Source organism: Mercenaria mercenaria, chromosome 16 (assembly GCF_021730395.1).
Source record: "Mercenaria mercenaria strain notata chromosome 16, MADL_Memer_1, whole genome shotgun sequence".
In the NCBI taxonomy this organism is placed as follows: Eukaryota; Metazoa; Mollusca; class Bivalvia; order Venerida; family Veneridae; genus Mercenaria; species Mercenaria mercenaria.
Window position 1 is genome coordinate 8,089,131 of NC_069376.1, and position 27,408 is coordinate 8,116,538.

The 27,408-nt window shown below is 34.1% G+C and overlaps 2 long non-coding RNA genes across 10 annotated transcripts; one reads left to right on the top strand and one right to left on the bottom strand.

The window, feature by feature from the left end:
• Nucleotides 1–221: 221 nt before the first annotated feature.
• On the top strand, nt 222–27,408 carry LOC123539714 (uncharacterized). Of its 9 annotated transcripts, none has more exons than XR_008367641.1 (16): nt 222–571; nt 6,111–6,245; nt 6,828–6,944; nt 7,380–7,548; nt 8,472–8,612; nt 8,946–9,087; nt 13,980–14,072; nt 16,776–16,903; nt 17,760–17,930; nt 20,195–20,278; nt 20,634–20,824; nt 23,719–23,853; nt 24,876–25,161; nt 25,493–25,719; nt 26,177–26,278; nt 26,893–27,408. It is a non-coding gene; the product is annotated as an uncharacterized LOC123539714 (long non-coding RNA). The 9 variants fall into 9 exon arrangements; XR_008367639.1 differs by having other exon boundaries at nt 20,634–20,819; XR_008367644.1 differs by having other exon boundaries at nt 20,634–20,819; nt 24,907–25,161.
• On the bottom strand, nt 10,024–14,054 carry LOC123539722 (uncharacterized). The gene is made up of 4 exons (XR_006684059.2): nt 13,342–14,054; nt 12,140–12,275; nt 11,368–11,534; nt 10,024–10,877 (listed from the first exon to the last, which is right to left on the bottom strand). It is a non-coding gene; the product is annotated as an uncharacterized LOC123539722 (long non-coding RNA).

Here is a 27,408-nt window from a genome sequence, read left to right on the forward strand (position 1 = left end):
TTTGGACTTCTGTGCCCTTCTAAACCAGCGTTGGAATGCACTGGAATGAGAGAACAGGCAAATGTAACAAGTATTTCACCTTATTACGATCCATATTCTATTATCGGATAAGAGAGATTTAGCTTTTCTGTTTTCAACACAACTGTGTTGATGCTTATCGGTTGTGTGACTGTGTGACTACAGCGATACGGAACGCCCGGTATTTATACTAACCCAAATATGACGTCACAATTTTAAAATGGCTGACATTCGCTGGCTGCTGGTCTAACTCAACTTTTAAGCATGTTTACATGTAAATAAGGGTATGGCAGCAACTAATAATGAATTGTAAAACTATTTACAGATAAGTGCTATCGATTTAACATAATAATAGAACTTTTATGAAGTTATTTATGAAGCAATCAGCCTTCGATGTTCGTACATAGAATCTTCGTACGCAGTGCTAGGCAAGATAAAAAAATACAACAGTGAACAATTTCAACAAATGTCTGGATACCACAATATGATTTCGAACCCATGGTAACACGTGAATTGAAGTCAGACACCTTACTACCATGCAACAGTATCATCGGTATATAGATCATTTTAGTGATAGAGCAGCCCCTTTTTTATGATTTTGGCATGAACCGGAATTGGTTCCCTAGACAGCGTATGTATTCGTTCGGAACCGGTTCTCTAAACAAAATAACCAGAATTTTTTATTTCTATGCATAATAATGCCAAAATCCACTTTGTTTCTTGGTAAATGTCATGCATATAATTGTTCTCTTAATTAATTTTACCGTGCCCTTGCATTTATCTGCGTTTACTGGCTGCCATATTGTTGTAATCTTGACTGCCAGAAATGTCGAACCCCAAGTGGTTCAGCAGTGGTATGTCCAGGTATATTCCACCACCTGGCACCACAGAATTGGAATGATAAAAACTATAGTATACGAATAAACGCGTGAAAACTCACTTTCCCGTTTTTAAATGTTATTTGCTTTCAACATGTACTATGTTAAAATCAGGGCTCCGGAAATTTTGATAACTCATTCGGTCCGAAACGAAAATCCTGACATCGGCGCTACCCCACCAACCGCATTCCCAATATTACATATTTTGTAAAACGTGATAGGGTAAAGAAATAAGCATGTCATGCATTAAAACTGAGTTACCAGTCACCGCGCGTTACCATACAATGAAGACAGTTATTCAGTGTTATGTGTGATCGTTACTTTGTTTAAATTTCGATGTTTTTCCGAGGTAATACGAGGCATTGACACCGTGTGCGTAACTAGTCTAAAAGCCAACGCACGTGACTTCGATACCGTATACACGGCAGATACTTTGTGATGTTTCCTCATTCTTTGACGGAATTCTATAAAATACAATGCGTCAAAGTGAGTTACACGACACATATTCTCTGCTAAACAGCCTCAGTATTTAAAGAATACTCTGCCGCGGACCGAATGTGTACGTTATTTGAACGCTGAGATCGAATTTCCCGCATGATGTATAGTACCAAAACGTCACGCGGGTTGGCCACGGATATTTCATTTCACTTACGTTGTACTTCAATAAGCAACTACATTTTATAAAGTTATATGTTCTCTTCTGATGTAAACAAAATTTCATTTTGAAACGTTTTTTAAAAGACCGATTTTGATAAACAGTGCCACTCCGGTTTTCTTTATCATTCGTGGTTGCCCGTCCATTTTTTTCTTTTTTGTACAGTCGGGTTGCAAAGACGATTTTCTGCATTTGTTTCAACTGGAGCCCCAACAAATGAATCATGTAATTTTTTCAAATCAAATTATAAAAATTATTTTTATCGGTTTTCCGTGTGATGTCTCATTAAATCAAAGACCTATAATGTACAATTATAGCTCTTTGATTAAATGCAGCGACCATTTGTTTGTTACCGTGATCAACAGCCTTTTGAAATAAACCATCCGTCGGATTCTAAATAAAAGAAGTGGATCCCCGTCGAAGTGATTTGGATCCAGTCAGAAACGTTAGGAAACCAGTCAAAAATGTTTAATACACCGCAGTCGGCTGTCTGCAAACATTAAAGGATGTGCCGCGCGAGCACTGATTGCGTCACGCGCTAATTACGGACCGATTATCAAAGTGACAATCAGACCGATTGACACGTTTATTGATTATCTGAATTCCCTACTTGGCAGGTGATCGTGTATTGAGATATCAGACCGAAAATTATACTTTTCTCCATTTTTACGGGACCGATTTTTTTCGTTTTTTCACTTCACGAATCGGTCTGAAAAGTCAAAAATCGGTCCAAAACCGACAAACCGGCAAATTTCCGAAGCCCTGGTTAAAATTATTTAAATATAAAATAATATTGATTTTTATTTGTATCATTACATGTTTATAGATGTACGAACTAATTTAATTGCCATTAAAACTTCATGCCGATTTTTTTTTATCAGTTTGTAACACCTTGGCATTTAATTCAAGTTCAAAGATATGTGATCAGTACCATACATGTGATACGTCCCGGATTTTCCGGGATTGTCCCGGAAATTACATACTCGTCCCGGACAGTCTTGAAATGTCCCAGAAAAATAAAAATACAGGAACAAATAAAAATAATCCCCCAAAAAACTTGTTTTTTTGTCTATAAGTTGTTGAATTTTACACAGTAAACAGTCCCTAGTGTCACATTGTTTATTCCTAATCAGTTTCATGCCCTCGAACGGGACACGTGTTGATTAAGTCCGCTTTGATCACGCCACGATCATTTGATGACGCCGATTAAGTTACAGTCAGTTATTATGATGACCCTGATTAAGAACTTACAGGATTATGCAATCAATAACTGTTTTATGGTACTTAAATTAGGAACAATAGTCGTAAATCTCTTTGTTTTTAGCACGTTGGCGGTAAAGCTACATGTAGCCTTTATGGAAGAGATTATTGAAAATAGTCAATTAAACCATAATTATTTTAAAAGGTTGTAATAATTTAAGATCAAGATCGATTGTCACACATATTCTAAATTAAAATATTGAATGCCTTTGCCGACCGACACATGGAAATTGACCTGACTCCAAATATTTTATATTGGCGATTTTATTTACAAGATATATTTTATTCCTTTAAGGATTCAATTTAATTATTAGATAAATGTTTAAGCTTTAGAATGATACCAAATTAGCTAGAATCTAAATCACGATGACCAGGTTGATTCTTCATATATAGTAAGTCTCCTAATTCTGTTCACCTCGGGAACGCAATAAATTCACGTGCCGAACTATAGATGTGTATTACCCGTACATGTATTTACCTCCCTTGGAAAGCCAGACGACATTTGCAGCAAATTAAAACATTGTAAGCGAGTGAACAATGTTTATCTCGCAAAACTACATGTAATATAACGATGTTTTTGCATGAAACAGACGAATACCAATGTCACAATGTATGTCCTGGACAAAAGGTAAAAATCACGGAAATTTTAACTCAGAATCCCTGAAACATTCTGAAAAATTATGGCATGTATGTCAATACTGATTAATAGAAATTACTTAATTTGTTTTAAATGTTTCTTTTATTGTTTTATACCTTTTAATTTTACATTTCAAGTTTATTTCGGCTTGCTCCAATGCTGACTATTTCCGCATTCATTTGTACTAGTTTATTTTATCATTCCAATAAAGGTGGACAGTATGCGGCGAGTATACTTTTGGAGACACGGTATTACACAGATAAATGAAAGCTAGGGCATTACTTGCTGAAAATTGAAATGTTAAATTTATTAAGATAATAACATGCATAATACTTACCAAAAGAAACAAGTGAATTTCACAGCTTTATGCATAGAAGTAAAATTCCGGTTCCCAAGCCAATGCACGGTACTTAGGCTAGAGGACCGGTTCCGGACGAATAAGTTCGCTGTCTAGGGAACCGATTCCGGTTCTCCAGCCACTGCCTTATGGTTTTGGGGAAGGGTGGCGGGTCCTTTCAGAAGGGGAAGTTTGCGTCGTAAAATACCAAATTGGGGAATTTTTTTATAAAAAAAAACAACAACAACAAAAAAACAGATTGGGTAAGATCAGGGCCTCCCCTGGCTCTTTCACACTTTTATCCGTGACTTAGCCAATTGCAAGATCTTGGAACCATTTCATAGCCCAAAGTGCGAGAATTAGTAGCCATTATTTTTTCTTTTAAATCTCTATTTAATTTTATATATTTTAAAGGGAATTCCTATAGTTTTTATGCGCATCTTTCTGCGCAGCCAACACTTTCTATGGAAAACTGAACTGAAGTCAACATTTGTTGAAACATGTTACAGACAATCTTAAATATGAGGAATTTTGAATGAAATAACATTTTTGATAAGTTATATTAGTAATCAAATGTTGATACTGGTTTATGTTGTATTGACAAGTATCATGCCTGACAGGTATCTTGCTATTTTTGTGGTTGTGTTTTCACATCGCATTTGAGTACAAAGACAGTTTTGTTCATATAATGTAAGATAATTGACTTAGTACTGATAAGACAATATCACCTTTCAGATTATTTAGTATTCAATTATAGAAAAATTTAAGAATTTTTAAAACTTTTTTTAACTTTTAGCAGACATACATGTAATCAATTTGGCCAGGTTTGCGCCATTTCCGTCCCAACAGGTGTTGTATTCTAGCGGTCTTAACATAAAATTTAGCCTGGTGACCCATAAATTTTTAGCCATTTTTATGCTCACAATACAGTTATCTATACACAAGAAGAAAAAGAAAAAAATCTATGAAAGAGTTTTTTCAAAATTAGAAAAAAATATTCTTAACTATGGGTATTTTTCATTGAAAAAAGTTCACAAAAGTAAATATGAGACAATATTTTTTTTTTCATTTGTACCCATTATTGTAAGGATAGAGTATTACAAATATGACTATGATATCAAATAAGTATATAATAAATGATTACAGTGTAAAAAGAAAACAAACGTGTTGTGCTGCCTGGATGTATATTTTGGTTGGTATTTATAAAAAAGCAGAAAATTATGAAAATGTTGAAAAATCGCTGGCAGTTTCAGCAACAGTGGGTGTGTTCAAAACAATTTTTTACAAAAACAAGCCTGGTGACCTATTGTTTTTATTTGTTCATTGTTTTCAGCCCAAATTTTCCTATCATATAATATGTGAATTAAAAAAAAATTCTATGAAAGGAAAAAAACTATAGGAATTCTCTTTAACCAAGCAATTTGCCCTTGAACCATTTCATCCTCATATCACATTGAATCAAAAATAGTTTTTAATCTTCTCATTAAAATGTTTTCATTATTTTTCAGCAAAAGTAATTGCTCAGTGTATAAAATTATTCCTTTAAAAGTTTGCAAATTTTAGCTCGACTCACCCTGGCGTCGGCGTCGGCATACAAGTACATACAGCTATCATTTAAAGGCATATAGCTTTGAAACTTATTTTTTCTTTTTCTAGGTCAATTACCAACCTCACTGGGTCAAGTTCCATAACTCTGACATGTATTTTGAACAAATTATGCCCCCTTTTGGACTTAGAAAATTCTGGTTAAGGTTTTACATGCAAGTTACTATCTCCAAAACTAATGCAGATATTGAATTGAGACTTCACATGTGTCTTCGGGGTTATAAAACTACATGATAGCAGCAAGTCCCATAACCCTGATATAACACTGATATGCATTTTGGTCAAATTATGTCCCCTTTTGAACTTAAAACTCGTTTGATATTTAACATTTTGGGTAATATTTTCCTGCTTCTGGGACAAAATTTCGAATAGTCGAGCTTGGCTATCTTACGGACAGCTTTTGTTTAATTATCTCCCTTTAATGGGCATTTTTTCACTACTTAGATGTTTATAAAGAATTGAAATACAATTTATTATTCAAAGGGGTGTTCACTAAAAATTTATTGATAGCATAGCAAACAGTGCAGACCAAGATCAGCCTGCACATCCATGAGTTAGGGCCACGTGTGAGGCACATTTTGTTCTCTGTGACATTATTTGTACTCAACCTCTGTTTCATATGGGGAATTGGCAGTTACAGAGAACAAGTTTGTACTGCTACAGAATCCAGGAACACTGGTAAGGTTAAATGCCTGCCAGAAAACAATTGAACTTTTGCAGGACTTTGTGAAGTAACAGTAATGCAGAATACCTACAGACCATGAAGTTGAGAAATGAAGAAATGCAGCTCTGAATTGTTTAATATGGTGTGTGGGGAAAACATTGTGGATATGAAGCATAGATATCATGTGTCAAGTAAGAAGATCATTTTTATTTAGAACCATTTTCCTCTAATCCAGCTGCACTCTAAGTTATAGAAAAGCTGAACACAGACAAAACGTGCTTTTTTCGTAAAAATAAAACAAATTTTACAATGGAAGGGAGGTAACTCAATTTAAAAAAAAGGAACACTAAAAGGCTATATTAAAAGAAATTGTTCTTTGTTTCATATAAAATTTAACTACTTGAACAGATCTATTTCGATACAGTTTCTGTATTTTCTCTCTATTAGAGACCTATTTTCTACAAGATATTCATACATCTGCTTCAAGAAAACGAAAAAAATGCAAGTCATCTGAAGTCAGGTACCCTCATATAGCAGTATTTCAGACAGCGGTCTGCAGAATTAACACCCTTCTTTCGTTTTCTATTAAATAACCTGAAAAAATGCAAAAAGAAACATGAAAAGTGTCTTATTTTATGAAAAATAAATAGTAAATATCACTGAGGAACTTTTTTCAACCAAATTACAGCTATATAACCAAAATGTCCATGCTTGATTTTATTGTGGTATATGTGCATCTAATACGTCGTTGAACTTTATATTTCTTTTTGTAGTTTGAAGTAACAGTAACACAGAATGGCTGGAGACCAGTTACTTAAGAACTGAAGAGATGCAGGTCATTGTTCTATATGGTGATTGGTGGAACCATGGTGCAGATTTGAATTGATAAGGTAGATCATTGATACATGTTTCCATGCAACCATAAGAGGCTACTGGCAAGCAGCCTATGTGAATAATGCTTCGGACCAAGGGAACTAACTTTTGCCGCACCTCTTGATATTACACATAGTTTGTTTTCAGACTCCTTTCCACATACTACAAACCTTCGTGTTCTCTGATGCATGAAGACTGTTTTAAATCTACTTGAATAATTTTACCATTATCATACAACTTTACATTTATTGAAGGTAACTTGAAAATTCAAGTATATAATGTTAGGTATAGTGCTTATTATCTTTTACAAGTTTGCTGATGGAATGTCTGTCAGTCTGATCAACTGCAGTAGATGATTTTCATTAAATTTGTGCTGTTTGAATGTGCATCTTTAAAACTTTGATGGATTTACAAAATGTTTTCAAGAAATTCCACTTCTTTTGTACATGTAGATGTGCAGTTACAGAAAAGCAGAATAGCTACAGACCATGAAATTTAGAAAATGAAGAGATGCATGTCTCTGTTCAGCATGGTGTATATGGGAAACATTGTGGGTCACAGACCTCTGTTCAACATGGTGTATATGGGAAACATTGTGGGTCACAGACCTGAAATGATTTGGTAAGTTTAACACACCATAAATTTGTATTTAGAATTATTTTCCAGTAAATCCAACTGCACTTCTTAAGCCAGATATTTTTTTAACTTTACAGTTGAAGGGAGGTAACTCAAATTTGAAAAAAAAACACATACACACAAATGCCCTTGCTTAATTCTATTTTGGTAAATTATAGGGTTTGTTTTCACAGAATGTTTTACTAAAAACAGTTAAGAAAGAAATCAGGAATTTAGGTTTCTGTTCAGGTATAATGATATACTACACCAGCAGCCTGTTTAAAATATTTGATGGCCGAGATTTGATTCGTACCAGATATTTTCTGTTCTGTTCTTCCTCTTTCTATCATTGGTCCCTCTACCCTTACAATGCTTGACACAATTTATTCTGTCTTAGCAACCATTGCAAATCATGATCAGCATAAGCTGTCCTTGCAGTCTGATCAAGATCTGCTCTGTTTGCCATTCAGTCAGTATCTTTTTGGTAAACATCCCATTTAACAGTTAATGGTACATGTACTGTCCAAATTGAAAGATAGACAAGTGCATGATAAAAATTTAGCAGGGTAAAAACTTAAGACTATCCGTAAACATTTTCATTTTTCCTTTCTGTTCAACAAATTTACATTACATGCATTGATTTTGTAATTATTCAGATATGCAAAATAATGGGAAATTAATTTCAAGGAAAATCAAAGTGACATAAATTTTGAACGCCAGTTATTTTAGGTATTTTTTTCTTGTTTAGTCTAAACCTTTTACTTACAGACATAGATTCGCTTCCGAATATCATTGCATGAAATTTCATAAAAAGAAACTTAGTTAAAGTTACAAGTTAGGAGTTTTCGATGATTATCTTTAAATTGTAAAATTGCTTCTCATAATATATTTCTTTCTAAACACTTTGAAAAGTGTCTCTTCTTTTGTAGTGTGAAGTAACAGTAAAGCAGAATGGCTACAGACAATTAGTTCAGAATTGAAGAAGAGATGCAGGTCTTTGTTCTATATGGTGTATGAGGGAACCATGGTGGAAATTTGGATTTCATGGCAGTCATAGAAATATCTAATAAGTAACCAGATAATTTTTGTTAAGAATAATTTACCACTTAAAAACTGCATTTAGAGTTACATAAAGCTATAGATATAATACTTTAAAAAGCAGCAACAAATGTCTAATCTTCTATAAAACAGATTTTACAATCAAAGGGAGCTAACTCAGTTTAAAATATACATACTAAAATGCCTTAGCTTTCATAGAAATTTTCACTTAAAGAATCTTACCAAGTTTCTAGTTTTGGATTGAGTATGACCACTGGTATTTTAAGAATTTAATTACAGTAAATGAAGCATTATATTTTCTTACCAATTAACCACTACGATACCGTATAATATTATTTCTACAGGTCTGTTCTACAGTGATGTGTGTACCAGTCTGTCAGACTTTTACCTGTCTGTCCAGTCGACAAATTCGCAATAGATGCGTAGATTCTCAAACAATTTGGCAGAGTTTTCACAGTTACTACGACAGATTGCAAAAAATGTTTGGTAAGTTTTAGTCAACTATACAAAGTGTAGAGAACTGTCTTACTCAGCGTCCTACTGTGTATAAAATGTTTGGTTTTATGACAGATTTGGTAACACGGGTAATAACCACAAGAATAAACTATTTCAGTCGTTGTTTCTTCAGTTTGTGTTTTCACTTATTGGTAATCACTGGCTATTTTTAAATAAATGAATCTTCTTTTACAAAGTATATTTAGATATTCACTTAAAGTGCAAACATCTAGCTGGCTAAAATCCTTCACTTTTCTATAAAAACATTATAAAATTATGTTAACATGGCAATGTATGCATTCAATTCTATTTTCTAGAATAATACTTTAAAAAAGAGCTAAATTTGGAAAACTTTTTCAGATAACTTGAATATTATAAAGTGGTATGTATTCAAAAATATTATCTCAAAATTCCATGTTTATGACAACATCAGTAATAACTATATGAATAAGACATTTCGTCATTGTTTCTTGAAGTTCATAACTTGCTTTTTACCCGCTGGTAATAAATGATTATTTTGAAATAAATGAAACATGTATTACTATTGATTTGTTTTATTGTTTATGCTTATTTTAAAGTAGAATACTAGAAAGTACACCTAATTAAAAACTTTCCATATTTTCTAAGAAAATTGTGTTACCATGGCGACATATGTTTTAAATTCCCTTTTCCTACAATAATACTTAAAAACAAAAGCTTATTTTAAAAAGTATTTCTAATAAGTTAAATATTTGAAAGTATAAGTATTCAGGAAAGAAATTTGAAAATTTCACATAAAAAAACTTTAAAATAGCAAAACAAAAAAGTAACAAAAGTAGTTATCGCAAGAATAAACATTTCAGTCATCCCTTTCCTCATAATCTGTTTTTTTCACTGGCTAGTTATAACTGACAATACTGAAGAAAGTGAACATTCTTAGATCCCTTATTGAAATCCAAATCCATAATTTCAATGAAATATAATTTGAATTATGTTACCATGGCAACATACATACTAAATTCTTTTTTTCTAAAAATACTTTAATACTTAACATAATAGCTTAACTTTTGATGAAGGTTACACTGCTACAAGCTCTGGTGAAAAGTAAATATTTATTTCCAGCCAGTACTTTAATGTAGGTAACTGAAACTACAACCTTTACTTGATGTTTAACCTTAACAGCTAAACACATCTATATAAACAGCAAAACAGGCTGAAGTGTTGTGCATTAAAACGTTTAAATTCAACAACAATTTCTATCTTTTATATTCACTTCCTTTTTTTCAGTTCTCGGAAAAATCCTCGTCAATCACAATTTCAGTTTTCAGTTAAAGTGGTCTGGGACAAACAAAATCCTTTGACTTTTCAGATAAATACTACTCTCTTAGGAGTTCATACAGGGTACCATTGTCAGGCTTGTGTCATTCCATGTCAATAATATTCGTTTGGCAAGGGGGAGTAGATTTTAGTAAGTTAACTGTCTCAGCTGGACTGTCACTTTTAACACTAACAATCCAGGTGTTTCTGCAGACATGATAAAGTGGTAATCTTCTTCAAAAGTTTAAAATATTGTGATAAGATATTTCTCCACTGGCAGAATGTGACAGGATGTAAATCATTGTTGACTAACTGTGCAATGTTATGACCTTTCTTTGATGACTGACACACTGTGTCAGCAATGTCATGTATTATTAAAGGTCTCAGCATTCCCCCTCCTCCACAGATTCTTCTAAATTCAAAAGTGCAAGTCAGACTTTGCATGGTCTGTGATCATTGCTGAATATCAATCCATCTGTGATATCCTGTAACAAATAAGTAAAATATTTTATCTTAAATAATTAACCTGGGAGTTGCATTATTTAATAAAAGCAGAGTTATCACTATTTGATAATAGATGATTCTTACAACCAGTGCTCTAAAATATTGACAGACTGACAATAGCTGCTGTCAGTATATAAAGTGTACTTTGTTTGTAGATTTTGGTTACTGCAAATAGGATGTTCTAAAACACATTTTTTGCATTTATTGTGTTAACCTTTAACCTGCTAAATTTGCAAAATGGACTAATCTATCTTAAATAGAGACAGCACCATTTACAGCTTATAGGGGGTTCTCATAGAAAATTTGCTGACTAAATATCAAACACTGCAGATCATGATCAGACTGTACAGATCTACAGATGTACAGGATGATCTTGATCTGCACTGGTTGCAAAGGCAGACATAGCTGCCTCAATCAGCCTAAGGGTTAAAAGTATACACTGTTTTAACAGCTATTAAAAATGGTTGTTACCTAGTAAAACTCCACAGACCATACCACAGCAAGATGTTATTTCAATTTTAGCTAGCAGCATTGTCAAAATAGAATACCAATACAGGTAGTGATGTACCATGCTCACAAGTTGTCTGCCCCTTAACCAACTGAGCTGCTTTCATAAACAAGAGGAAACACTTGTCTTCCTGAAAAAAGATTTAAAAGTCTTTGGTAAAAGTATCTGTTATCTTCATGTATCTCAGGAACCTTTACAGTCTTCATTCTAATCAATATTCTTGGTGCAATAAACTGGTAAGAAAATTCAATCACATCACAATTTCTATATCAATAATGGGTTAATTAAATTTGAAAATAATCGCATTACAATTAAACTAAATTACAATTCATTGAATTACTTCAAATAATTAATTAAAATTCCTATTATTTAGAACTCTTCTACAGATTAATGAGATATCAACTTATACACATGTACATGTAGTGTTAAGCATTCAAATTATCTATGTACTTATTGAGTGCCACATACTTTTCTCAGGCTAATAGCCAATGTAACGAAGACTTTTCACAAACTGATCCTTCTCAAAACTGGATTGTTGAAATTAAATTTCAATAATGCCAGTTTTGTCAGTTTTAGCCATTCAATAGTCACAGTACATGTACATACATTATACAAATCATTAGTGTAGAAGAAGACTTATTTTGTATAGGCCCCAACAAAACCTAGACAGAGGTATAATTTAATAATATATTGCATTAAAATTATAATAGGAGCCATTTGCTGCGTGTTATTTACCTTATTCCTCAAAGTACATCCAAAATATGTAACATTTTCTTCAGATCTTAAAGTAAACAGAACAATTTCCTGGCTGTTGTAGGGTATATGAACCAGCTGTAGTGGAATGAACCATCAAAGGAACAAGGAATATTATCTGAAAGAAGATACATTACATGTACTGTAAACATCACTAAAAATAAAAAACTGAATACTTTTAATAATGTGATTGTGAAAGGTTCCAATAACTTACCACAAAATACTTCAAAAGTTATTATACTGTGAATCTAATTTTTAAAGGATCATCAATTGTTTTACACACAGCAAGGCTCAAATATTTTGAAAATAATTTTTTTTCATTATATAGCATAAATTCCCACTATTCATTTACACACAAATGTACAATCATCCTGTTACAAAACATTCTGAATCAACAATAATGGAAAGAGAGTAGTCACCAGACTACAACATGACTTATGAGACCCACAGCAAAAACAGTTACCATTTTATAAATGGAAGCGTCTAGACATCCGGTAACCAGAAACCTAGCCAGTGTTTTAGCCAACTGGTAACGGGACGCCTAGCCTATCCTATCCTATAGGAGTTTTCTAGGCGTCCGGTAATCAATTTTAAAATATTGTCTGAATAAGCATTACAGGTGAATATTCAAACCTTAGTAAGCCAAAAAAAAATATGATACAATAAATTTATTCATTACAGTATTCATATATAAAATGATCGCCGAACAGCTAGAAAAACATTCGCAGAGAGGCTGGTCGTCTTGTTGCCGGTTACCGGACATCTACATATTTCCTTTAAAAATACCTTGGCTACTACTGTGAGAGGGGACTTTTCGAGAAATGATGTGACATAGGCAGGCATCTATAAGTCTGCATCAAATTTATTTATTATCATAGCTACATGTATTTTGCATTTTTCCATACTAATGCTTACTATGGCCATGAAATAATTTAATGAATCCTGGTCACCTTGAGTAAGAAACTGCCTGCCTTCAATAATCTTTGTGACAACCCAACTGGACATTTTATATTAAATACACAGGCATAATGAAATCATCTGTGTTTAGTGGCCACAGGATAAATTTCAAAAATTTCCCTTGGTATGTTTTGGATTCACTTCCGGGTAAAGACAGACTTGTTTCAGTGAAAGTTTCAAATATATTAGAGAATCTACATTAACAACTGTTTATAAACGGTACTTACCAAATCAGTAAACAGTATTACAAGTCTCAGATCCCTTCACCGTTGAACAAAAGGAAGTTAAACAAATTTAAACTTCACATGCTTCCCTGATAAAATCCGAAACCGGAAACATACAGTAGTGAAGAGGAAACAACTGATTTGAACGAAATATTTTGTCTCAGGCGTAATACCACTGTTTTTTTACAGGTCTGATGTCTAAATATTCTTTCTCTAGTAGGCTGTTATCAATCATGTAACAAGCAGTCATACTTTAACAGTCAAACTTTCGCTAATTAAAACATGTGTAAGAAAGCTGCACGTGTAAACTTGGCGCAACTTTAAACGTCGTTTCTCGATATTACATCATGCCGCATCTGGACCGGTTTTCAAAGACGACGTCACATATAAGCATTTGAAAGCATTCACAAATTATAGATTTCCAGACATTTTCAAACTACATAACGTCTGTGTGAATTTTCTGATATATAGTTTTGATTTACATACATCTATAATATAGAAGAAGACAATGTGTTTTCATGCAATATGTCCCTAAGCCAGGGACCTTTGCTACAAGTTTTTTTTTTTGTTTTCTACAAGTAATTGATAACTTCTTCACATGATCTAGGGAGTAAACTTAACCTTGATGTTTTGCCTTACAGATAGCCAAACACCTTCCCCAGGATTCGATGCAGCAACCTTCTGATAGAAAGGTGTACCTGTTGTGCAACGGGGATAAGCTGGCTTGGTGACAGGTATATTAGTTCATATAAAACAATGATAAAATTACACGTAAACCTTATATGCATATATATTTTTTTAACTCACCTGTTGCTCACGTGAGTTTTTGTGATCGCTCAATGTCCAGCATCCATTGTCAGTCTGTCTGTCAACATTTAGCTTGTGAATGCAATAGAGGCTGTATTTTTCAACTGATCTTCATGAAATTTTGTCAGAATGAATAGTTGAATACCTTGTTAAAATCTAGGCCAGGTTCGAAGATTGGTCATCTACGGTAAAAAAAACTAGGTCACAAGCTCAAATAAAAAAAAAACATTGTGTATGAGATAAAGAATGTATTTTTAGCTCGACTATTCGAAGAATAGTCTAGCTATTCTACTCACCCTGGCGTCGGCAAGTACATACAGCTATCATTTAAAGGCATATAGCTTTGAAACTTATTTATTCTTTTTCTAGGTCAATTACCAACCTCACTGGGTCAAGTTCCATAACTCTAACATGTATTTTGAGCAAATTATGCCCCCTTTTGGACTTTGAAAATTCTGGTTAAAGTTTTACATGCAAGTTACTATCTCCAAAACTATTGCAGATATTGAATTGATTCTTCACATGTGTCTTCGGGGTTATAAAACTAGTTGATAGCACCAAGTCCCATAACTCTGACCTTCATTTTGGCCAAATTATGCCCCCATTTTGACTTAGAAAATTCTGGTTAAAGTTTTGCGTGCAAGTACATACAGCTATTACCAAAAGGCATATAGATTTGAAACTTATTTTTTCTTTTTCTAGATCAATTACCTACATCACTGGGTCAAGTCCCATAACTCTGACATGTATTTTGGCCAAATTATGCCCCCTTTTGGACTTAGAAAATTCTGGTTAAAGTTTTACATGCAAGTAACTATCTCCAAAACTACTACAGATATTAAATTGAAACTTCACATGTGTCTTTGGGGTTATAAAACTAGTTGATAGCACCAAGTCCTATAACTCTGACATGTATTTTGGGCAAATTATGCCCCCTTTTGGACTTAGAAAATCCTGGTTTAAGTTTTGCGTGCAAGTACATACAGCTATTACCAAAAGGCATATAGCTTTGAAACTTATTTACATGTATTCTTTTTCTAGGTCAATTACCAACCTCACTGGGTCAAGTTCCATAACTCTTAACATGTATTTTGAGCAAATTATGCCCCCTTTTGGACTTAGAAAATTCTGGTTAAAGTTTTACATGCAAGTTACTATCCCCAAAACTAATGCAGATATTGAATTAAAACTTAATATGTTTCTTTGGGGTTATAAAACTAGTTGATAGCACCAAGTCCCATAACTCTGATATGTATTTTTGGTCAAATTATGCCCCCTTTGGAACTGAAAACTCTTTTGATATTTAACATTTTGGGTAATAATTTCCTGCTTCTGTGACAATATTTCGAATAGTCGAGCTTGGCTGTCTTACGGACAGCTCTTGTTCAATTGATCTTCATGAATTTTGGTCAGAATGATAACAATGATTAAATCTAGGCTAAGTTTGATAATGGGTCATTTTGGGTCAAAAACTAGGTCACTAGGTCAAATCAAAGAAAAACCTTGTGAAAGCGATAAAGGCTGTATTTTTCAACAGATCTTCATGAAATTCTGTCAGTATGAATGCCTTCTGCCACAAGTTTACATAGACATACAGTATACTGTATATAGGAAAAAACTTTAAAATTCTTCTTGTTTAAAACCATAAGAGCCATGCCTTTGATATTTTGTATGTAGCATTGCCTTGTGGTTCTCTACCAAAACTATTCAAATTATGCCCCTGGAATGAAAAAGAGGCCATGCCCCGGGGCTTTCAGGTTTTACATAGCCTTATATATATAGGGAAAAAAATCAAAATCTTCTTGCCTGAAAACACATGGCCTAGGCTTTTAGTATTAGGTTTGTTGCCTTTCCTAGTATTTCTTTACCAGATTAGTTCAAGTTATGTCCATACGGTGAACAGAGGCCCTGGCTTGGGGGTACCATGTTTAACATAGACTTATACATGGTTATGAAAAAAATAAAGATCTTCTTGTCTGAAAGTTCAAGGCCTAGGCCTTTGATATTTGGTATGTAGCATTGCCTGGTGAATCTCTAACAAGTTTGTTCAAATTATGGGTGAAAAGAGGCTCTACCCTGGGGAGTCACTTTTTAAAATTATGAGTTATATAGGAAAAAATGATTAAAAAATTATCAGATATTTCCTAGGTTGTTTATTGATCATTACCTAATGACCCCAAGCAATTACGGATCATTTGACTGTGATCTTAACCTTCTGACCTACTTTCTTGTTTTTAAAGATACAGCCTTGAAATTTGGATGCCATGTGCAGTTTTACACACCGATCTTATAACTGACGAATGTGACCTACTGATCTACCTTCTTTATATTTCAGCATCAGTTTGCCATTTGAAACAACTAGCTCATATTACTCAGGTGAGTGATTCAGGGTCAAATCAGATGAGCGTCTGCAACCGCAAGGCAGGGCTCATGTATTAATATTGTCTAGAAATTACATGTATATCAGTTTGCCAATATGGAAAAAAGGCACATATAAATCACAAACTTGGCTTCATACATTATTGCCAGTCGTTTTAATGTTTTGAAGATGTCACATTTAATAAAGGGTGATAAATGTATATTGGATGTTATTCTGGCAGTTAGACTCTTTCTTGGTTATATCTTTTAAGATTGTCTAACAGGAAAAAGAAAATGAAAATGGTCCCAGGAAAGACAAGCTACAGTAGATACAAGATGCTAAGGACAAGAATGTCTGTCTTTCATGGAAACATCAGAGTTCAGAATGTTCTTGAAACAGGTAATTTGATAGTCTGTCAATTAACAACATCATGGTATATGTTGGATGCATTAATTCTATCACTAAGTGTGATAACAAATATAAGGCAGTGAATTAACTTTTAATCCATCTATATTAACTGTTAATATGTTGATACTCAATATAACAGTGTCCAGGGTACAAAATTATAAAGCTGAATTTTGAGCTCGCTGACTTCAAATCACTTGCCCCTCATCAATTGGGGTTCGAGCCTCACTCGGGGCGATGTAATCTTCATGTGAGGAAGCCATCCAGCTTGATTACGGAAGGTCGGTGGTTCAACCCAGGTGCCCGCTCATGATGAAATAATGCATGGAGGGGCACCAGGGGTCTTCCTTCACCATCAAAGTTGGAAAGTCGCCATATGATCTAAAATGTGTCTGCGACATTAAAGCCAACAAAAAAAAAAAAGAATATGAGCTCAGCTATTCAAAGAATAAAAAGTCTAGTGTCAATACCTGTACTAGTTATTTTTTCATTAAGTCAAATATCTTCTATTCAATTGAAACATCTCAAATCATTAGCCTCACATCGATGTGGGTTCAAGTCTCACTTGGGACGTTGCATTCTTCATGTGCATGAGGAAGTTATCTAGTTGGCCTACGAAAGGTCAATGATTCTACTATGCGCCTGCTTGTGATGAAATAATGCACAGAGGGGCACTTGGGGTATTCCTCCATCTTCAAAGCTGGAAAGTCGCCAGCGCTCTGTCTCCTGTAACAGCTCTTGTTATAGCAATGCAAGAAAATATGAATAATATCAATAACCAAAGTAACGATCTTCTGCATGAGATATCATGTAAAGTCATTGATATTTTGTCAATCTTACTATTCAACAGGTTTGAGACAACGACAATGGCCTTTAGACAATTTTGGCAAGGCCACAAAAGTTGCCCTTTGGCAGTCTGATGATAAAGTGACTTGAAACAGTCAAATGATGATAAAGTGACTTGAAACAGTCAAATGATGATAAAGTGACTTGAAACAGTCAACTAAGCAGAACGTGCCAGGTAAGCATGCAGAAAGATGAAACAGCTCAGAGTGTTTAAAGTTCAGTTAATTGATATCTTTATTTGCTCGTTGGAAAAACGGGACGTTTTATGGGAACGCCCTTGGAGGGCAGTCTAGTGGTGTCCACAGACTTTGTCCGGAGCATATCTTCTTCATGAATGGAAGGATTTTGATGGAACTTGGCACAATAGTTCACCATCATGAGACGGCGTGTCATGCGAAAGAACCGGGTACCTAGGAATAAGGCCAAGGTCACACTTAAGGTCAAAGGTCAAATTCACGAATGACTTTGTCTGGAACATTATTTCTTCATGCATGGAGGGATTTTCATGTAATTTTGCACAATTGTTCACCAACATAAGGCTGAGTGACATGCGCAAGAAAAAAATTCCAAGGTCAAGGTCACACTTAGAGGTCAAAGGATACAAGAATGAAAACTTTGTCCAGAGTATTTCTTTTTCATGCATGGAGGGATTTTAATATAACTTGACCCAATTGTTAACTACCACGAAGTGAAGTGTCATGTGTAAGAACAAGGTCCCTAGATCTAAGGTCAAGGTCACACTTAGAGGTCAAAGGTCAGATACAAGAATGATACCTTGTGAGCTGTGTGACAGTGGTCAAGTTTGCACTACCTGAGATTCTGTGCACACTGTGCAGGTTATGTGTATATTGTCTGGTGCGTACTACTTTAGGTCTGGTGCGTACTACGTGAGGTCTGATTCACAGAACTTGAGGTTTGTTGCGCACTTTGCAAGGTTTGTTGCGCACTTTCTGAGGTTTGGTGCGCACTTTCTGAGGTTTGTTGCGCACTCTGTAGGGTAAGGTCTGGTGCACACAGTTTACTGGTTTAAACTTTCTAGAATTTGTTCTACCTCCGATTGCTCCATGGTGGTGTGACATTGTATTATACAGTAAACCTCACTTATAAGGAACTCGGATATAAGGAACACTCGGTTATAAGGAACAGTTTTCAGCTCCCCGATCTAATTCCCTCTTTATTCAATGTAAAAATCCTCGGTTATAGGGAACTCAGTTATAAGGAACACTCGGTTATAAGGAACACTTTTTCTAGTCCCAAAGTACGAAATTCAATGGACATCACCTCGGTTATAGCGAACAGACATACAGAATAACATTTATTGAAAACTGGAAATAAACAGAAGAATTGCTGATGACGTCAGAGTAACATCGGTACTTTCACGCGCTTTTATGCACATCAGTAAACAGATATTATTTCATTTCTATGATCTTTAGTTTGTTATTTCACAGATATGATAAAAAGAAAATAAATAATATCATTATTAACTTATATTTACTCGAGTTAATGTTTGAGAGCTACATGTATTAGGAATTTCATGTTAACAATAGTAAACGAAAATCAGTCGTGGACACAGTCATGTCATACTATCCTAATAAATGTGTCAATTACGCGTGATTAAAAATGGCAAACAGTTTAGATTACCAAATTTTCAATTTGTAAAAATTATAGCAGGTGCTAAAATGGACAATAGCAAAACTATAGGTACAATTTACACTTTAGTCCGTATGTATGGCTCCGTTGTCTAATCATAATGCACTGTATGTCATAAGCACCCTACTTTTAAATTTTAATTGGTAGTCTTATTTAACATTTTTCTATTATTTATTTGAACATTTATAGTATACTAGTATTGATGCCTGTTCACATAACAGAATGCCAAGCAAGGTAAGGACTGCAACATATCTTATAATAATAATGTAGTGCTCTCCTAAAAAAGAAGATAAAAATAGCCGACAAAAATAAACACAAATCCCGTCATTCTTACCGACGTACATTTTGGCTAAGTTTAGGTTTAAATGCCGTGTTCAGTCATAAACACGCAGTCAGTTTACCTTACTATCTCTCTAGGAAAGCACCGGTACTAGACTCACAACTTTCTCACATAAAGATTCATGGTCGACCCGGAGCCCTTTTCAAACGTCAGTCAAATAGTGTTCGCTATACAAATTGTGTTCGTTATACAAACCTCGGTTACAAGGAATTAGTTTGCTATACGGTTATAAGGAACCTCGGTTATAAGGAACAATTTTCAGAGGTCCCAAGCTGTTCCTTATAAGCGAGGTTTACTGTATACTTTCTTTATTTGATTTACCTTTATTGGCTTATATTGTGTGGAACATTGTTTCTTTCTGGTGGATCTGTTTTTCTCATAATCCAGTTTATGAAATGTTGTGTATATAGATACTTGACATTTAATTACTAAATCTAATTTAATTTCAGGTTCTGATGTAAAAAGGCGAAATCACAAAAAAAAACATTCCTGGCCTTCACCTGGACACAGTCGCACAACTTTAGCCAATAGAAGTAAGATATGTCGTCTGCTTGTAGAACACAACAGCAAACACTTACTGGTCAACCATTTTTTAAATATTTGTAAACAACAGTTTCTTTCATGTTTGTAGAATTGAGACAAAAAGTATTTTCATTCTCTTATTCTATTGTACTGGATTCAGTCATAGGAGATAACTCCTTAAGCATTTAAATCTTTTATATTTATGCCTATTTTCATCTCAAAACATAGGACAGGGCTAGACAGAATTCTGTGGACATTCTGGTAAGAGCAAGAAGTAATTTAGAAATGAAAAAAAGTATCTCGACTATCTGTATACAAAAATTCCATTCAGAAATCTAATGTTTGAATTTCTCCATTAAATTTCAGCTACTACGTCAAAGTCACAGTCCACTTCAGGCGGAACTAACCGATCTTTCCGGGAAACATCAGACTGTGCAGCGCCCTCTAGTAGTATGTCCGCGTTCCTGAAAAGCTGTGATACAGCGCCACCTGGAAGAATGAGACAAACGTCAGTCTAACCTCAGGGAAATCAGCCGCAACCTTAACCATTTAGTAAAGTATACACATATACTTAACAACCCAAAATATGTTTGAACGAATCAAGACAGTTGTGTAATGTGACATTTAGTTTTCAACATGCTATTACGTAAACTTTTTTATCAACACTGAATATGAAAGCATCATTTCTAGATATTTACATTCGCCCTATTCTTTTCCATAAAAGAACACAATTTATACACAATCACTGGTTAAACATCGAGCGTAATAATTTCATCAGCACGTAGCCTGAGTGAATTATTTAAAACTTGCAAGTAGTAAATTTCAAAACAAGAACTGTCAGTGGACAGCAGGCTCGACTATTCTCAGTGCTTGATAGTATAATATAAGCAATGAGTAAAACTTTAGCGTTACTATAAGCATATTCTAAGTCGAAAAAGGGCAATAATTCAGTCAAAATGCTTGATAGAGTTGCCTCTGGTATGCAAACTTTGCCGCCTCCTTTTTACAGACTTGGGTCATGATGGTAAACAAGTATGAAAAATATGAAAGCAAGATCTCAATGGACTTTTAAAATATTTGGGGTGGTACGCAAACTTTAACATTTATTCTAAGTCGAAAAGGGGCCATAATTCAGTCAAAATGCTTGATAGAGTTGCCTCCTCTTTTTTACAGACTGGAGTCATGATGGTAAACAAGTATGCTAAATATGAAAGCAATACCTCAATGGACTTTGAAAATATTTGGGGTGGTACGCAAACTTCAACATTATTCTAAGTCGAAAAGGGGTCATAATTCAGTCAAAAATGCTTGATAGAGTTGCCTCCTCTTTTTTACAAACTGGGGTCATGATGGTAAACAAGTATGCAAAATATGAAAGCAATATCTCAATGGACTTTGAAAATATTTGGGGTGGTACGCAAACTTAAACATTTGTGTGACACTTACGCTAGCGCTCACGCCGGGGCGAGTAGGATAGCTCCCCTATTCTTCGAATAGTCGAGCTAACAAGTTTTCAGCAGTCAGAAAAAACATGAGCACAGTCACTTATATGTGGACACATTTTATAGAGAAATCTCGCGATATAATTTGAAGGCTTGAATAGTTGTAGGAGGGCGAACCAGTTCCGGCACTTTTTCTCTAGACATGGTTCAGTTGTCCAGGCAACAACAGTATATTGTCTTCAGTATCAAAGAGTTGATATTCAAAAATTTGCATTGGGCTGAAAAAAAAAAACAAGAGGGCCATGATGGCCCTATATCGCTCACCTGTTATCATTGCACCTGAGGACAAGAAAGTCCTCAGAAAAAATATAAAAGTCCAAAGGACAGGAAAAACAAAGGAAAGAAATTTAACCAAAAAAAAAAAAAAAATTCTTACAAGGTACAGATATGTCAAAATACACCTAAATTTGGAGGTACCATCCATGTTGTACCACAGAAAAGTGGTCTCGGTTTTTCCATACGGCCAATAATAAAAAAGTTACTAAAAATAAGCTATTTATATTAACGTAAAAGGGAAGTAATTAAAAAGAAAATTATTGTAAGTGAACAAAAGAAGGATCTGCCAAATAAATCTGTTGACATAAATGAAATTTCAGATCAGTATCTTCATTAGTTACGGAAATATACCCATTTTAATTTGAAATAAAGGGAGGTAATTTGACATAAAATCAGTCCATAGTTATGTACCCTGATTGACTCAGTGCCACTAATGATAATAATTAAATTTCAATAAGTCCTATAAGTGCTTACTGATATAAATCCATTTTGACTACAATCAGGGGAGGTAATCAGATATAAAATAACTCTGGAACCTACGATTGGATCCGATTTGTCATGGAATCCAAGATTTATTGTTGTTGAAGATATTTTGGAAGTTTGTATCAAATAAAACCATGAATGAAGTCTCTATATGACTGCAAAAGCCAAAATAGCCAATTTTGGACCTTTAAGGGGTCATAACTCTGGAACCCATGATGGAATCTGGCCAGTTCAAAAAAGGAAGCAAGATCTTATGGTGATACAAGTTGTGTGCAAGTTTGGTTAATCAAATCATAAATGAAGTTGCTATTGTGCAGACAAGGTCAAAATAGCTTATTTTGGCCCTTTCAGGGGCCATAACTCTGGAACCAATCATGAGATCTGGCCGGTTCAACAAAGGAACTGAGATCTTATGGCAACACAAGTTTTGTGCAAGTTTGATTAAATTCAAATCATAAATGAGCTGCTATTGTGCAGACAAGGTCAAAATAGCTAATTCTGGCCCTTTCAGGGGCCATTACTCTAGAACCAATAATGGGATCTGTCCAGTTCAAGAAAGGAACCGAGATCTTATGGTGATTCAAGTTGTGTGCAAGTTTGGTTAAAATAAAATCATAAATGAAACCACTATCATGCAGACAAGAAATTGTTCACGGACTGACAGACACTTGACGGACGAAGGGTGATCACAGAAGCTCACCTTGTCACTATGTGATAGGGGAGCTAAAAAAGAGTTCACTGTCAGACCTACATTACTGTCGTTGACATTCTGGTTGTAGATATGACAGCAGTAAATGACATATATATTGCAGCTGTAAGATGGTTTTGGTAAATAAATGTTGAAATGAGAAAAGATATTTTTTGTTCAATTTCTCAACTTTTCTATTTTCAGATTAACAGATAATGTTGCTTTATGTGATTTCATGGATAACTTATGACAGCAGTTAACGCCTTTAAATTTCATCTAGTATATAAAGAAGTACAAAATACTTAAATCATTATATTATTTAAATGCAGTCTGAAAATAGCAGTATGTTACATGACTCTCTTCAACAGTATGAAGCGAAAGAGGACATAATTATAGATCTTAGAAGTGTATAATAATGATATATCTGTTCTGCATAGTTGACACATTTTTTTTTTTGCATTTGTTTCCCATAAATTAATTTACTTACTTTTTTACATTTCAGAATCTCTTTGGACTTTGTTGGAAAGGAATCTGACCCTGATAGTACCTTTGAACTTGACAGTGAGGAAGAAAGTTACGACGAAGATGATGATGATATATCAGATGTTGATGATATTGAGCTTGACTTATCTATGATGTAAGATATTTTTTTCTGCCTTTTAATCCCCACAAGAACTTTTGTGGACTGGTGTATACATATGAAAATTGTGTGACCGCTTCTGCACATTTTTTTGTTGGTGCGTGCATGTGTCCGGTTAGTTCTTGTCTGGGCTGTTAGTCTTCCATCCAGGAAGGGATTTTGAAATCACTTGGCATAAATGTTCACCATATAATGAGATGATGATGTGTCATGCACAAGACCCTTACCCCTAGCTCCCAGGTCAAGGTCACACTAAGAGGTTAAAGGTTAACATGGTCTGTTTATTATACTGTCCATAACTCTGACATTGATGAAGGGACATCAGCTGTTTTAGTTTAAAATTTCAGCTTCTTTTGCTCACAAAAGTTTTTATATATAGTGTGAAAAGTACTAAAAGTTGCCAGACAAGACAAGTCAGATCAAAAAGCTATCGACTTGGTCTTTCCTCTTTAAAGTAAAAATAGAGAAGGTGACAGTATGTCAAATATTTGTAATCAAGCTGTGTCAGTTACACCTTTGAGGTATACTTGCCAAAATTTTCCAGGGGCTAACCCTATTCTAGACCTTAGAAACACAATACTTTTGTCTGAAAACCTGCACATGCTCTAGACTTAGATCAAATATACCATTTTGAGACATTTTCTTAAAAAGTACAACTTATATGTAAATGTTCTTGACTATTTACTATAAATTGTATGGTGTTTTGATGGGTTGCATAACACAAGACTGTGCATGATCTCCATAATAATTAAAGAAGTTCTTCACATAATTCAATGGTAGAGGAGGGCTTTATGTATATCATCATCGGCTAATCTTCACAGACACCTGGTATTGAAAGTTAGTGATGTTATCAAACCTGTGTTCATACAACATCACAACAAATTGTTTTGGGAGTGCTATTCTGACATCCTTTTCCCTAGGCAAACTGATTATAGGTAAACAGCAGTGCTACATATATTTGGCTATATTTTGTTAGACAGAATCTGAGATGAATCACATGTTATTTTTTTCCGGATTAGGGCTAATAATCTAACTCTGGATGAAATGGAGGACATCCCTGTCCAAGGTGCCTTTGAGAGAGATACTATTATTGATGAAGATGAGGAGGAAGAGGAGATGGAAGAGGAAGGCCTTGAATCAACAGAAGGAAGAGACTTGGTGACAGAAAGAAAAGCAGTGGTCTTTGAGGGCAATATGAGAGAACTCGCAGTGATGAAACCAGTTACCACATGTACCGTCAAAGGGTATAGTCAGCCAGTCTCGTTGAATACTAAATATTCTGGCGCTGCTATTTATTTGAAATGGGTAAATTTAATTATAAGTTATATATTGATTTAGTAAAGTACCTCAATTCACGCATGAATGATAGATCATACTGCATATAAAACCCCAAAGAAACTGATACTACTCTTCAGTATATAAATTGGTAATAACATAATTGCCACACAGTAAATATTTCAAAAAAGTTTACACATTTTAACGTTCTAAATTTTTTTATTGTTAGATAAACCTCTTTGTCCAATTTAAACATTTTTGTAGGTGTCATGTTTTGAACTTTTTATGTTGCACTTTCATTTATTTTTGTAATTGATAAAAAAAAATATATGCTAAAAACAAGTGTTCTGGTTTCTTTCAGATATGTGGAAAGGGCCACATGTTAAAGAAGTGGTGCTCCCAACCAAAAGTGAAAGGTAGGCTGTAGACATAGTACTAGAGCCGTTTTACGCAATTGAATACCGCCGGAAGTAGAACATTTATGTCAACACCGGTTTCGTATTTCACGTGAAAACAGCTGAAAACTGAGAGGTTATCAACAAATTATTAAGTTACGGGTACCATGGGGATTTTTCATGCATTTAAACGGTAAGTATAATGTTTATGGATTATTCAATACAGTATGAAAGTAAACTTTTACACTTTAAATGGAAATTATGAAAGAAAAGTCGATAAGAAAGTATTGACTTTCTACTTTCACTTTCATTGTCGCTTTTAAATTGCCCAAATATGTTCTTTCTGTTAATTTGTTTTTTCTTGTTTTTTGTTTGTAAATACATAATCCTATAGCAAATTAGTGTGTGAAATGACAGCTTATTTAAAGCATCTGCGATTAACTGGGCCTTAGTTTACCGATTTTTCCATTTAGAATGACCTTTGGCCTTATAATAGCTTATAGTCTGTTCTATGTATTTTAGCTGTAGTCAAAACAGAATGTAACTGAGCTTAAATGAATTTTCAAAATAAACTGTTGCAAATTGTAGGAATAGAATAACATTGTATATTTATTATTAGTTATTGAAATATTATGATTCACGCATTTCAGACAGAAGTACAAGCCAACAAATGACACATTACAGTGGCTGCAGAAGCTTGAAAAGTTACTTAGAGCAGGGGCAGTCAGAACAATGGGATAATGCTTCTAATAGTATGTAATTTATTTTTAAAGGCAATTTATACAGGATAGAAGGGTATCACATACAATGTTTTACAATTTACATGTAGTTTTATCTCTCTTTATGATGTTGAGAAAACACAAGTCAGTGACATCAAATTTATAACAACACAAACTATTGACCATTGATCTATATAAGGCAGCATTTGAGAGTCTATTAGTATTCAAAAGAGCAAACAGTTGACAATCAACAGGCAGGCCATTCTTTTAAATGACACCATAAATAAACTTTCATAATTTGTTTTTCTTCAACTTCTGAATTTAGGCTGGGAGCCATTCCAAACTATGAACTGGTAAATTAAATAAGGAGTCATGTAATGATTATGATGTGATACATTTTTCTGTGTGCAGTACATATATTTTAGATCAAATAGTAAAGGTCAAGTGAGTGACTTACGGTCACTATTGGCCTCTTGATATATTCTACTAAAATGGCTCTTATGCATAAGATATATCGAAGTTTTATTAGTCCAGAAACAGTTTGACTTTTATTCTACCTTATATTCAGAAATATACATATTTTGAATATTAAATAGCTGCAGACATCTCGAATGCAGAGTTACTACATTATGTATTTGTTTCTTCAGATATACCTGTGAAATCTTCAGTGTCACCATTCAGCTATAGTTCAAGATCAGTGTCTGAAACTTGCACAGTTTAGTATAGAGGAGCCTACTGGATCAATTTTGTTACATATTTACTGTTATTGTAGGACACACATGTAGAGAGCAGCAGGTCCTGTACATCCGTGCATGTAAATGTGATTCAGAAACTCTGAGAATTATGTAAACATTACACTGTTATAATTTTCAAAATACTATGTCTTGTAGTGTATCAATACTGTTTTGTCTCAGTTTATAGCACAGTATGTTCACAAATCAAACTTAAGATCATAGTGATCAGTATTATTAAAATCACTGATTATTTGTATGGTGACAAAAATTAATTTCATGCAATACCACAGTAAAACGTTTGATAATTTTTGCTTTTGAAGGTGTAAGTTTAAGGTTAGCATAAATTGTTTTTCTCCTTCATAAATCTAAAAAGTGATTAGTCATTATAATTGCAATATCATTTTAGTATGACAAAGTTTATTTATATTT